The sequence below is a fragment of the Kogia breviceps genome, chromosome 6, assembly GCF_026419965.1.
Source record: "Kogia breviceps isolate mKogBre1 chromosome 6, mKogBre1 haplotype 1, whole genome shotgun sequence".
Taxonomy (NCBI): domain Eukaryota; kingdom Metazoa; phylum Chordata; class Mammalia; order Artiodactyla; family Physeteridae; genus Kogia; species Kogia breviceps.
Genome location: NC_081315.1, coordinates 116,288,585 through 116,301,245, shown reverse-complemented (window position 1 = coordinate 116,301,245; position 12,661 = coordinate 116,288,585). Strand labels below are relative to the sequence as shown.

At 46.0% G+C, this 12,661-nt stretch overlaps 1 protein-coding gene across 1 annotated transcript in view; it reads right to left on the bottom strand.

Annotated features, from left to right (window-relative positions):
* Positions 1-12,661, bottom strand: part of HADH (hydroxyacyl-CoA dehydrogenase) — a 50,827-nt gene that overhangs the window by 26,545 nt on the left and 11,621 nt on the right. The window lies entirely within an intron of this gene.

Sequence of the window (12,661 nt, the reverse complement as noted above, 5' to 3'; positions counted from 1 at the left end):
CAAGATAACAGCAGAACTGAGATGCCTCTCAGGGTCTGGAGAGACCCCACACAACCACTGGCTTTGGAACGTCTGTGGACCAGTGGTACGTACAAGAGGGGCAGGTTAGCAGAAACAAACCTGCCCAGAGATGACAGTAAAGAGTAGTTCTAAACCACCGTCATGATGTGATTTTGGAAACCAGGCAACTGAAAACTCAAAGTTGAAAACCAAAGAGGAAAAGAAACAAACAGAAGAGCAAAACGCAAAGGAAAAAAGGTTCATATCCCAAAGAAAGATTTCCAAGGAACACGTCTAAAAACGATAAGACAGGTTTTAGATGGAAGTTAATTAACAACAGCATCTCCCCGAGAACGCTGCACTTAGGACTGCAAGTCTGAGCCTGTGGGGCCTGTAGGCCGCATAAGCACCGCCAACGCCCCAAGACTGGAACCGAGAAAAGGAAACACTGCCAGGACCGGAAGGTCTGACAAACCACAGCAGGGCAATGGGGGTAACAGAATGAGTTATCTTGAAAAAAAAACAAGAGGAAAGAAGTAAACTTGCCCTGTCAGCAAAAACACAGGCTGCAGGCAGCAGGCCAAAGTAAAATAACACCCCAAAAGCTAAACACGCATCAGTCCAGACCAGGTTTCCCCCTAAGTAACAACAGACCAAGGCCCATCTTGCCAACACCTCAAATCACTGGACACAAATCTGAACCTCCAATTCAATAAATTCAAAGTAAAAAAGCAAAAGCAAATTTAGAAACTGTGCAGAAAAGACCACACTGTGAGACTGTTATCTTTACAAAGGCTCTTGGCTGGTGTCTGGAAACGTACATTTGGAGAGGGTTCCTGCTCACAGTATCTAAACTGTGCAATATGGTTTACACTCACAACTGCTTTCCTTCTGAGAGTCTGAAATTTTGGTGCTTGCCAGGAAGAGGGTGCCTATGTGACCAGCCCCAATAAAAATCCTGGGCTCTGGGTCTCTAATGAGCGTCCCTCGTAGACAACATTTCACATGTACTGTCACAACTTGCTGCTAGAGGAGCTAAGTGTGTCCTGTGTGACTTCACTGCGAGGACTTGAGAAGCTGGCACCTGATTTCCTCTAGACTTTGCCCCACACGCCTTCTCCCTTTGCCGATTCTGTTCTATATCCTTTTGCTGTAATAAGTTATAGCCATGATGATGACTCTATGCTGGTCCTGTAAGTAAATCACCAAACCTGGAGAAGTGGGGGGAATTTGGTGAGGAACCCTGACACAGAAAACTAAGAAAATAAATCTCAAATTCCAGATGCAGCTGCTGCTGAAACTGAACTGCTCTGAGGCAGGCAGCAGTGGGGAGCAGCAGCTGAAGGGAGGTGTGATGGCCACTGGTTGGGCACCTCGTCTGCAAGGTGGGGCAAGCAGAGGTGCTGGCCTGGGGACCTTCCCTTTTTGTCTTGGCTCCTATGTCTGACAGTCCCTCTGGAATAACACAAGTGGTTTTCACCTTGTTCCTCTTAACCTCTGACCTAGGTCATCCTTTCAATAGGCCAGACAGGATTCCTCAGGTTCCCCCTTTTGCCCAGGTCCCAATCCACTCTCCCACACTTCACCTCCAGCATCACTCAGGCTTTTTTGTTCCTCAAGGGGTTGGGGAGGAAAATTCAAGGACATTTGGAACAAGACAGTGCCAAAGCTGAAGGGAATAGAGACAAAGAAAGACAGCAAGGGACTTCCCTAGTGGTTCACTGGTTAGGATTCCACGCTTTCACTGCAGGGGACACTGGTTTGATCCCTGGCCGGGGAACTAACATCCTGGAAGCTGCAGCTGGTGGCCCAAAAAAAAAAAAAAAAGACAGCAAAGGCAGTGTCTTTCTGCTTCAAAACTTTATAATCCCACTGAGAAAACAGGAAGGAAAATAAAAACACTCAACAATACAAAGCTCCATACGTGGGATGTCAAAGAAAATAAAAACCACAAGGTGAAGAATTCTGTCAGGCAACAAATCTCAGAAAGCTGGGTAAGAAGAGTACACCTGGAATTAGCCATCTTCCCAAGGAACAAGGTCTTAACCTTAAAGAGGTAGAGTAGAATAAGTGAAGGAGGTGGTATCATGCCATCTCTCTAGAAAGCCCCTTTCAGAGCTATTATAATTGTGTTTGTGACAGTCACAGCACATTTTTGGTTATGTGGCAGATAAGCCATAATGCTATCCTTATGATTACTTTTTTTAAATTGCAAGCAGAACCAAACCTAGAGAGGAAGCAACCGTCAAAAATTCAAGTGAACCAAGAGAGACTTACAAAAACACTAAAATTCAACTGGGAAAAACGCTGGCCAAAAAGCATTTTCAGCCTAAATGCTGACTTTCCACTCCCATCCAAAGTCCTCTCTGATAAACACCGCCAGCTGCCCACCCACACTCCCCCCGCCCCATCACCCGCCCCAGCCATAAGGAGACACCGGGCAATTCAGTCACTGCCTTGCTCATCTTGGCGTCTAAATGAGCACACTAGAGATGATACAGTATGTAGACACCAGCCAAAACCAGCTATTAAATCAAGGCTCTCTAGGCAATGTTCTAGAAGAGCAAAGTGCACGTGTCAAATGACCCATGTCAAAGTTACTGAGGGTGTAAAACTTCTGTTTACTTTCTCATCTCAACCGGAAGATACAAGATGTGCAAGGAGGGGCCGAACCTCAGAGAGAAAGCAGACAGATCTTCCCAGTGTCACGGATCACATGCTCACTCTGCAAAGCTTCCCTCAGCCCCACAGTGCCTCAATGGTCTGAAAGAGGCTGCTCTTGTAGAAACTTAGCTCAATTTTTTTCCCTCCCTCAACTGACTGGAGAAAAATGCCTTAAACTGGTTATTTCTGGTGTAGTAAGAAAGCAACAATTGTATACTCTAAATGGTTATCCCTTTAAACAATTTCTACTTCAGCTTTTCTTACCTTGGTTAACTCATAAAGCTTCAAGAAAATATGAAGGAAATCTTATGGTAGAGTCATTCCACAAATATAGTTAGAGGAGGACATTCTGGTTTAAACCCAAAGTGGATATGGTTACTGGGGAGTTCCCTGGCAGTCCAGTGGTTAGGACCTGACACTTTCACTGCCGTAGCCTGGGTTCAATCCCTGGTCAGGAAACTAAGATCCCGCGAGCTGTGCGGCACAGCCAAAAAAAAAAAAACCAAAACAAACAAACAAAAAAAAAACAACCCAAAGTGGATTCGGTTAGGACTGCGTAGAGAAAATACGAGTGAAAAAGAGAAATTTATATTCTTGAAATATTTTCCATCTCATGGTGAAGCTCTTGGTTGCATAGCAGTAACTACCGTTACAGCACAACTTCAAGTGATTTCAAAGAAAGCAGTTATTTTCATCCTACCCACTTGCAGAGAGTAACCCAACCTAACGCTCAAGTTCCTTGCAATCATTTCTTGCAGACATACCCAAGAGACACAAGGTTGGCAGTACCTTGAGGGCAACTTCCTGTCCTATTTATCTTTGCAAACCCCAGTGCCTGGTCCATGGTGGACATTCAATGTATATTTGCTGAATAAGTAAATGATCAAACTACATCTAGCCCACTGCCTGGTATGTATTAGATGCCTGATAACATTTCCACAGGATGAGTCTAATGTTCTTTGATTCTATTCATCTACTCCAGGTGGGGTTGATATTCCTCTCCTACTGCTGTGTGTCTAAATGGGCTACCACCGGGATAGAGTCAGGATGCAGACAGCCTGTCCCTTGCCCCCCTGCAATCCATGTCCAACCTGAAAGCTGCATGACTCTCATCCCAGACTGGCTCAATAAGCTGATGCAACCTTAAGCATGGCCAGCAGTCAGATCTTCATTCACGGCTTCAGCTACACGTGGGTTTGAAGGCAAAGGCCAGAAAAAATAGAACACGAAGTGCTGTGTTTTTCTTGGAAGCCAAGTAACTGTACCGGGGTATACAAACAATCTGGACAGCGGGGAAGCTGTCAAATAGTTTGGATGAAAAAAATGCAGATTATTAGGAAATGCTTTCCACCAAATGACCAGAGGTCACAGACGAGAACTCTGGCCTCTCCGAGGAGAGCACTTTTGCTCCCCCGCGCCAACACCCGCGCTCTCCTGGGGTGGAGGGCAAGCACCACTCAGAGCCCCGTGCTAGGCACGGCTCTACGTGCGTTCCCTTTACTACTACTGCCTCCTCGTGGCTCAACACCGTGTCGCGGCTGCTCCAGGCCCTGGGACAAGGTGAGGAACAAAACAAATCCCCTGCTCTCAGAGAGCTTTCACTGCTCATAAATTACCCTGTTTGGTCTGCACAACAGCCTTTGGGGGAGGCAGTGGAACAGTAGGCAAAGTCTGGATGTGATGGGGCTTTGACACTAGGGCCGCCTGTATCCAGAGCTCATGTGCTGGCTGTTCCTGACCCTGAAAGGCATGGCTGGGTCTGAGGGGAACAGTCTGAGACAGCTCTGAGCTGGGCAAGGGCCAGACTCTGGAGCCCATCTGCCAACTGTGAGACAGAAAAATTCCTTAACCCCCCTGAGGCTGTCTCCTCACCCACAAAAATGGGCAGCAGAGCTGTTGAGAGGATTAAAAGAGTTAATATACACTAGGCACTGTGCCTAGCATATCACAACAGCTTAACAATTTTACTCTAGGCAGGCCCCTTCCTCCTTCTCCAAGGGTCCAAGGCCTAATGCTGGATCCAGGTACAGACTCCAAAGGTAAATTACTTTATTTTGCTTTTAAAATTACATCTTCTGATCTCACAACTTGTTCCTTTTTTGGTTTTCATTTTCAGGTTTTCTCTTCTGTGTCCTTCCATTTTTACAAACAGGCTAGAATCTCTCTTCATTTAAAAAGCATGTTTAGAGACTTCCCTGGTGGCGCAGTGGTTAGGAATCCGCCTGCCAATGCAGGGGACACGGGTTCGATCCCTGGTCCGGGAAGATCCCACATGCCGCAGAGCAACTAAGCCCGTGTGCCACAACTACTGAGCCTGCACTCTAGAGCCCGCGAGCCACAACTACTGAAGCCCGCGTGCCTAAAACCTGAGCTCCGCAACAAGAGAAACCACTGCAATGAGAAACCTCAGCACTGCAACGAAGAGTAGCCCCCGCTCAATGCAACTAGAGAAAGCCCGCATGCAGCAATGAAGACCCAACACAACCAAATTAATTAATTTATTTATTCATGAATTTAAAAAATAAAAAGAATGTTTAAAAAGCAGGGGGGACACCCACAAGCTTCCTTAGCCACCTGAAGCTGGCCTTCGCTTCACCACAGAAGTCTTTCAATTACTGGGGGTGCACAGTGGTATGTGGGGCACGAGTTCCAGAACTGGACTTCCTAGGTTTCAATCCTGGCTTAGCCACTTACTGCATAACTTTGGACAAGTTATACAGCCTCTTTACCTAGGATTTCCTGATCTGTGATAAGGAAAACAACAGTGCCCATTTCATAAGACTGTTGTGAAAGTTAAAGAAGTTAAAGCGTTTGAAGTGTATAGACCAATGCCAAGCACAAAGAAGGTGCACAATGCTTGTCAGATGTCACTCTCGTCACTACACTTTGCACTCTCACTTTCCCCCTGAGCCATGCAATTCCTAAACCCTGGCGATGAGGCTTCTTCCACCACTGTGGTATGAATGTACAGATAACTTATCAATGGTCTTCTAAGTGTTAAAGCCAATGCCTGCTCTTTGGCTCCATATTCTACTTTTCCACAGACCTACACACTGCCAGCCAAACCATCCTTTTTGAAACTCTCCAATTTCTTATCTCTATTTCTTATCTGTTCGTTTTGGCCATATTAATTCTCTCCATCTTCTCAGCCTTTAAACAAAGGTATCCTTCAAGGTTCTGCTGTCAGTATTCTTTTTCTCTGTCTTTATAGCCTTTCTTTCTGGAATCTTAATCATTCACATAATTCCAGCTATGTATGAAACCAGCATATTCTGTCCTAAGCTACAGTCAACACCTTGAACCTAAAAAATAATTCTCCTTGACCTTCATTAATACCACCACTATCCTGAGGGTCACAATTTGCTGAACAACACTTTTTTCTTCACCTCAACCCTTAATTACATCCAAAGAAATTATATCCACTATTCAAGGCCCATTTCAAAAGCTACCCTCTCGGGCTTCCCTGCTGGCGCAGTGGTTGAGAATCCGCCTGCCGATGCAGGGGACGTGGGTTCGTGCCCCGGTCCGGGAAGATCCCACATGCCGCGGAGCGGCTGGGCCCGTGAGCCATGGCCGCTGAGCCTGCGCGTCCGGAGCCTGTGCTCCGCAACAGGAGAGGCCACAACAGTGAGGCCCGCATACCACACACACACACACACACACAAAAAAGCTACCCTCTCCATGAAGCCTTTTTCCAAATCAATGTCTTCTTTCCTCTGTTTTGAAACCTTAGACCTAGACTTTTACTGCTGTTATTATGCTACTTCACACCAAAGTCAGCTGTGTCATGTGGATCTTTGTCTAACATCTCTGCTCTTAGATCTGAATCCCTTGATAGCAGACTCTGATCTGGTCCCTGTGTCCCCTAGCATTCATCATTTGCACACGGTGGTTGTCCAATAAATAACTGCTCAATACCAGGTGCCTAGAGCGCAGTGACCTGAGCCCGTGCTCTCCTCCAGCCATACGCTTCTCCCTCACGCTGCGTCACGGCTCCATGACCCTGCCCTTAGGTTCCCTCCACCAGAAAGCACCTCTCCCTCACTGTTGCCTGGGGGACTCCAACTCATCCTTCATGATCCAAGAGAGGCCCTCTCTCCTTTAGTGAAAGCTCTCCCAACCTCTAGCAGAGGTGGTCACTCCTTTGTGCCTCTACTGATTTACAGACACAGCAGGTCTTTCCTGCAGGACTCCAAATACAGAAAGAAAATAGAGTGCGGAGCTGGTGAGAGCCACCAGCTACCAATGGCCACTCAGTTATGTAACGGTAGCCAGAACCCCAGGATGTGAATACAACAGAGAAATCAAAAACAAACGGTCATAAACGATTTCATGTTGTAAAAATCTCACAAAGTTCAGAATAAAGGTCATAAACCAATGAGTATGTAGGAGAAATTCCAGATGTGAAAGATAAATTAGACATGAAAAAGCTGACCAACACCAACTCTTGATGATGACTCAGAATAATACCTAGAGACCTTTTCAAAAGAGCTGCCATAACATCCACTTCTTCAGAGTCTGAAGTAGCTGTTACCACAAATCCCAACAAAGGGTAGTTCTGGCACACTCCTAACTGCAATCCAACCAAAATTTCCAGTAAATATAAATTTCATATACATATATGTGGTGCAATGTATACATATGCCTTTTTTTAACATGTACTTTTTTAATGTTCCTTTTCCCTCACCCTAAGAAGATATATCTTTTTTTTTTTTTTTTTTTTGCGGTATGCGGGCCTCTCACTGTTGTGGCCTCTCCCGTTGCGGAGCACAGGCTCCGGACGCACAGGCCTAGCGGCCAGGGCTCACGGGCTTAGTTTGCTCCGCAGCATGTGGGATCTTCCCGGACCAGGGCACGAACCCATGTCTCCTGCATCTGTAGGCGGATTCTCAACCACTGCGCCACCAGGGAAGCCCAAGAAGATATATCTTATATGTAATGTCATATCTTGTGTGTCTAAAAGCCATATCTTAAGGTATTTAAACCACTAAAACTTTCATCTGTATCAGGTGACATCCCAGATATGATAAGCAGGCGATCTGTGCCTTTATGATAATTAATTGTTCATACTTGTACTTCTTCCTCTGGACAGTGAGCAATTCAAGAGCAGCAACCACATGTTACCTTCAACCGCCCCAGCGCCTCGCACAAAGGGACACAATATGCATGAAAAGAAGGCATGAATAATGGCTCTATTTTTTAAAAGCGTCAATTTGTAAATTATCTTAGGAATAAGTTCTCAAGAAATCATGACTGGTCTTGCTACCAGAAACTCTTTATAACAAATTTTACAAACCAAGGTTTTTTTTTTTTTTTTTTTTTTTTTTTTTTTTTTTGCGGTATGTGGGCCTCTCACTGTTGTGGCCTCTGTTGTGGCCTCTCCCGTTGCGGAGCACAGGCTCCGGACGCGCAGGCCTAGCAGCCATGGCTCACGGGCTTAGTTGCTCCGCGGCATGTGGGATCTTCCCGGACCAGGGCACGAACCCGTGTCTCCTGCATCGGCAGGCGGATTCTCAACCACTGCACCACCAGGGAAGCCCCAAGTTATTTTAGAATTATGAAAAATCACACTCTTAGTTTGAAAAGGATAGGAAGGAAAAAAAAGAGTAATTAACTGGAGCCTTTAGTCAATTACCAAGTGAAAAAACTGCCACAAGAATGCCTGTTATTTTGTGAGCAGTCCAACCGTTTTCTGGCACTGGTGGAGATGCCAGGCTAAGGGGGAACTGGAGGGCAACTGCAGTGTAATATGACCACCTCCGTAATTTCAACACTGGATTTATGCTTAATTTCCTCCAGCATGTCAATGTGTCCTGTACCATTTATCAAAGGGGCTGTGGGCAAAGACACACACAGCCCCTTTGACGGACAGGATGTGTACATCCATCCTGTGAGGGACATATGCGTGAGGCAGGCCAAGGATGACCACAGACATGTGACATAGGTTCCTCTTCAGGTTTCTCTTCAACGTATGTTTCTTCTCTATCATAGTAGGGAGAAAGTGAGGCACCTTAATTTCTCAACTACTGCAAGGTCAGAGATTAGCAAAAGTATTTACTGTTCAGCTTTATTAGCTACAGATGATCAAGATCATCTATTTTTAGAGCAGGAAGATCAGTGTGGTGGCTTTCACACTTTTTAGCCATGAAATCCTTCCTCATAAGAATGTATACAGAAGAACAATACATAAAGCATGGTTCAGGGAAGAGGGGTTTGGGAACCACCAAGGAGATTCACTGAACTCCTAACCCTAAAGCCTATCAGAGCATAGTGTAAAAACCTCTGATCTATCCACATGTTAGGATGGCTATTATTAAAAAAAACAATAACAAAAACAAACCATAAAATAAGCGTTAGCAAGGATATGGAGAAATTGGAACCCTTGCACACTGCTGACGGGTAAAACAGTACAGCCACTATAGAATATGGTATGGCAGTTCCTCAAAAAATTAAAAATAATTACCATATTATCCAGCAATTCCACTTCTGGGTATATACCCAAAAGAACTGAAGCAAGGCTAACAGTTACAGCTGTAACACAGTTGTAGACCATGTTCACAGCAGCATTATTCACAATAACCAAAAGGTGGAAGCAGCCCAAGTGTCCATCAATGGATGAGTGGAAAAACAAAAGGTAGTGTGGACATGTAATGGAATATGATGCCATTAAAAATATTCCACTGCAATATTATTCCTTAAAAAGGAAAGAAATTCTGACACATGCTACAACACAAACGAACCTTTAAGATTTTTAGGTGAAATAAGGCAGTCACAAAAGGACAAATACTGCAGGATTCCTCCTATAGGTAGTATCTAGAACAGTCAAGTTCAGAGACCGAAAGTAAAGCAATGGCTGCCGGGGGCTGGGGGAAGGGGAATATGGGGAGTTATTACTTAACAGGCATGCATTTAAATGCCACTGAACTGTACATTTTTAAATGGTCAAAATGATGTCTTACTTTATGTATTTTTTACCACACACACACAAAACCTTTAATCCAACACACCACCTTCATTTTACTGTGAAAAGAAACATTAACCAAAGCAAAAAAATTATTCACCTAAGATCACATACAGGCACTAAAGTGTTCTATCCAAAACATAATTCTGTAAAAGGCACTTCTGTCTACATTACTAACTCCATTAAACTTTTCAGTGGTTCCCATGACCACAGAATAAAAGTTCTTACACATGGCACGCAAGGCCCTCCAGGAGAGGGACCCACCTCCTCTCCAGACATGCTGTTCACCGTCGCCTGAGACTCTAACACCACACAAGGCTCGTAGTTGCCCACATCTGCTACTGCCTCTCACCTCCAGGACTGTGTGCTGTCCATGCCTTCTCCCCAGCTTCCCCGCATTAAATAAGCCTGAGCATCACTTCCAGATACTAAGCATCCCCACCCCAAGATCCTCTCCGCCCCAGGCAAGGCATCTTGTGTTCCAGTAATACCCCTGCATACCCTTACCATTCCACCCACCACGTTGTGTGATGATCATCTGTTTAAGTGCTGTCTCCTCTACTCCTGGATTCTGACTAAACGTCATTCTATCTTTGTCGGCTGAATAGACCCTGCCTGGCTGGGGTGGGACCTCAGGAAATGTTGCTGAACAAATACATCTGGTGGGAAAAGCCAAGATGAGATTAAGTCTCCTGAAGGTCCAAGGCTCTCTTCATAGGGTTGCTGAGGGCCTCCCCTGATAATGTGAAAATAACTACACTGGAGTTCAAGACAGTACAGTAGGAAGATCCTGAACTCACGTCCTCCCATAGACACACTGAGTCTACAGCTACATATGGAACAATTTCCTCTTTAAAAAAACCTAAAGAGGGGCTGAGTGAAGACTACACATCAGGCAAAAGAGAAGGAAACCACAAGGTGGGTAGGAGAGGCTGGGATACAATCTCATCATAAACCCCATGCAGGGAGGGACCTTGGAACCTGGAGCTTCTCCCTGAAGAGCAAGGGGCTTGCACCCACATCAGGCATCTCAACTTCTGGGTCATACACTTGAGATGACCCTCCAAAACTTCTGGTTTTGAAAACCAACAAGGCTCATGTCCCAGGACCCACAACACTCTAGCAATCTGAGAAGCCACTCTTAAAGGGCTCACATGTTCAGGTTCACACACCCCAGGGCCCAGCTCAGAGGCAGCTGATCACACCAGACTTAAAATAAAGGCAGCTGACCTGCTTACACTCAAGTGTCAGCCTGAGGGCAGGCGTCTAGTTCCCCCCACACACCTCGAAGCCGGCTGTAACACTCTCGAGGTGTGGGGACCGGCAGGCGCACCTCTGCACTCCCCCGTGCCATTCTCCCGAGCACCAGTGTCTCCTGGTGGGAAGCTTTTGCACATGTCTGGTGCCCCAATTTTTGTGGCTGCTGCTAAGCAGTGCCTCTTGATTGCCTGCCTCTGGAGGCTGGGGGAGTTTGCATTCCTGGCCCCATAGGACTGTAATAATTGGTGTCACCCAGAAAGGAGCTCATACCCGTCTGGCACCCCGATTTTTGCTACTGCTGCCAGGGGACACCTCTACATCGCCTGGCTCTGGTGGTCAGTGGGGTTTATGTCTGTGGTTCCCACAGGACTGTAACCAACAGAGAAAGAGTTCTTAAAGGGCTACCAGAAAAGAGCTTATACACTCATCTAGTGCCCTAATTTCTGTGGCTGCCACTCGGGGAACACTTCCAGATCACCTGGCTCTGGTGGCCAGAGGGGCTTATGCCTAAGGTTCCACAGCACTGTATGTATCTAATTACTTTTTTTTTTTTTTTTTTTTTTTCCAGTACGCGGGCCTCTCACTGTTGTAGCCTCTCCCGTTAAGGAACACAGGCTCCGGATGCGCAGGGTCAGCGGCCATGGCTCACGGGCCCAGCCGCTCCGCGGTATGTGGGATCTTTCCGGACCGGGGCACGAACCCGTGTCCCCCGCATCGACAGGCGGACTCTCAACCACTGCGCCACCAGGGAAGCCCTCTAATTACTTTTAAAAGCTGATGCCTGAGGGCCTGGCTTCCAGGTGGCCTGAATCTAGATGCTGAGTTCCTCCCCTTTGGGACACTTACAGGACTTGGCACATCCTCAACTACTAAGAGCTGTTAAAAACATAACAGGGTACTTGGATAAGCACAGAGGTTTGGGACAACCAGGAGCTGAGGCAAAAGGATGAACAACAGGGCTCACCTTCTACATGAGGCCACTCCTTCAGGGCTGGGAGAGGTGACTGTTCCATCTACTGTTTAGAGTCAAGCAAACTGAAGAAACAGAGGAACATGTTCCAAATGAACGAACAAGATATAACCTCAGGAAAAAACCACAACAAAGCAGAGATAAGGAATGTACCTGATAGAGTTCAGAGTAGTGGTCATAAAGATGTTCACCAAATTGAGTAGGAGAACAGATGAACACAGGGAGAACTTCAACAAAGACATGGAAAATAAAGAAAGTACCAAACAGAAGTCACAGAGCTAAAGAATACAATAACTGAACTGGAAAAAAAAAAGCTATAGAGGTTAAACAGCAGACTAGATAAAGCAGAAGTAAGAATCAGTCAACTAGAAGACAAAGCACAAAACTCAACCAATCAGAGCAGCAAAAAGAAAAAAGAATGGGGCTTCCCTGGTGGCGCGGTGGTTGAGAATCCGCCTGCCGATGCAGGAGACACGGGTTCGTGCCCTGGTCCGGGAAGATCCCACATGCCGCGGAGCAACTAAGCCCGTGAGCCATGGCCGCTGGGCCTGCGCGTCCGGAGCCTGTGCTCCGCAACGGGAGAGGCCACAACAGTGAGAGGCCCGCATACCGCAAAAAAAAAAAAAGAAAAAAGAATGAAAAAAAGTGAAGATAGCTTAAGAGACTTACTGTACAACATCAAGTATACTAACATTCACGTTGCTGTGTCCTAGAAGGAAAAGAGAGGGAGAAAGGAGAAAACTTATTTGAACAAATAATGGCAGAAAAATTCCCTAACCTGGGGAAAGAAACAGACATCCAGATCC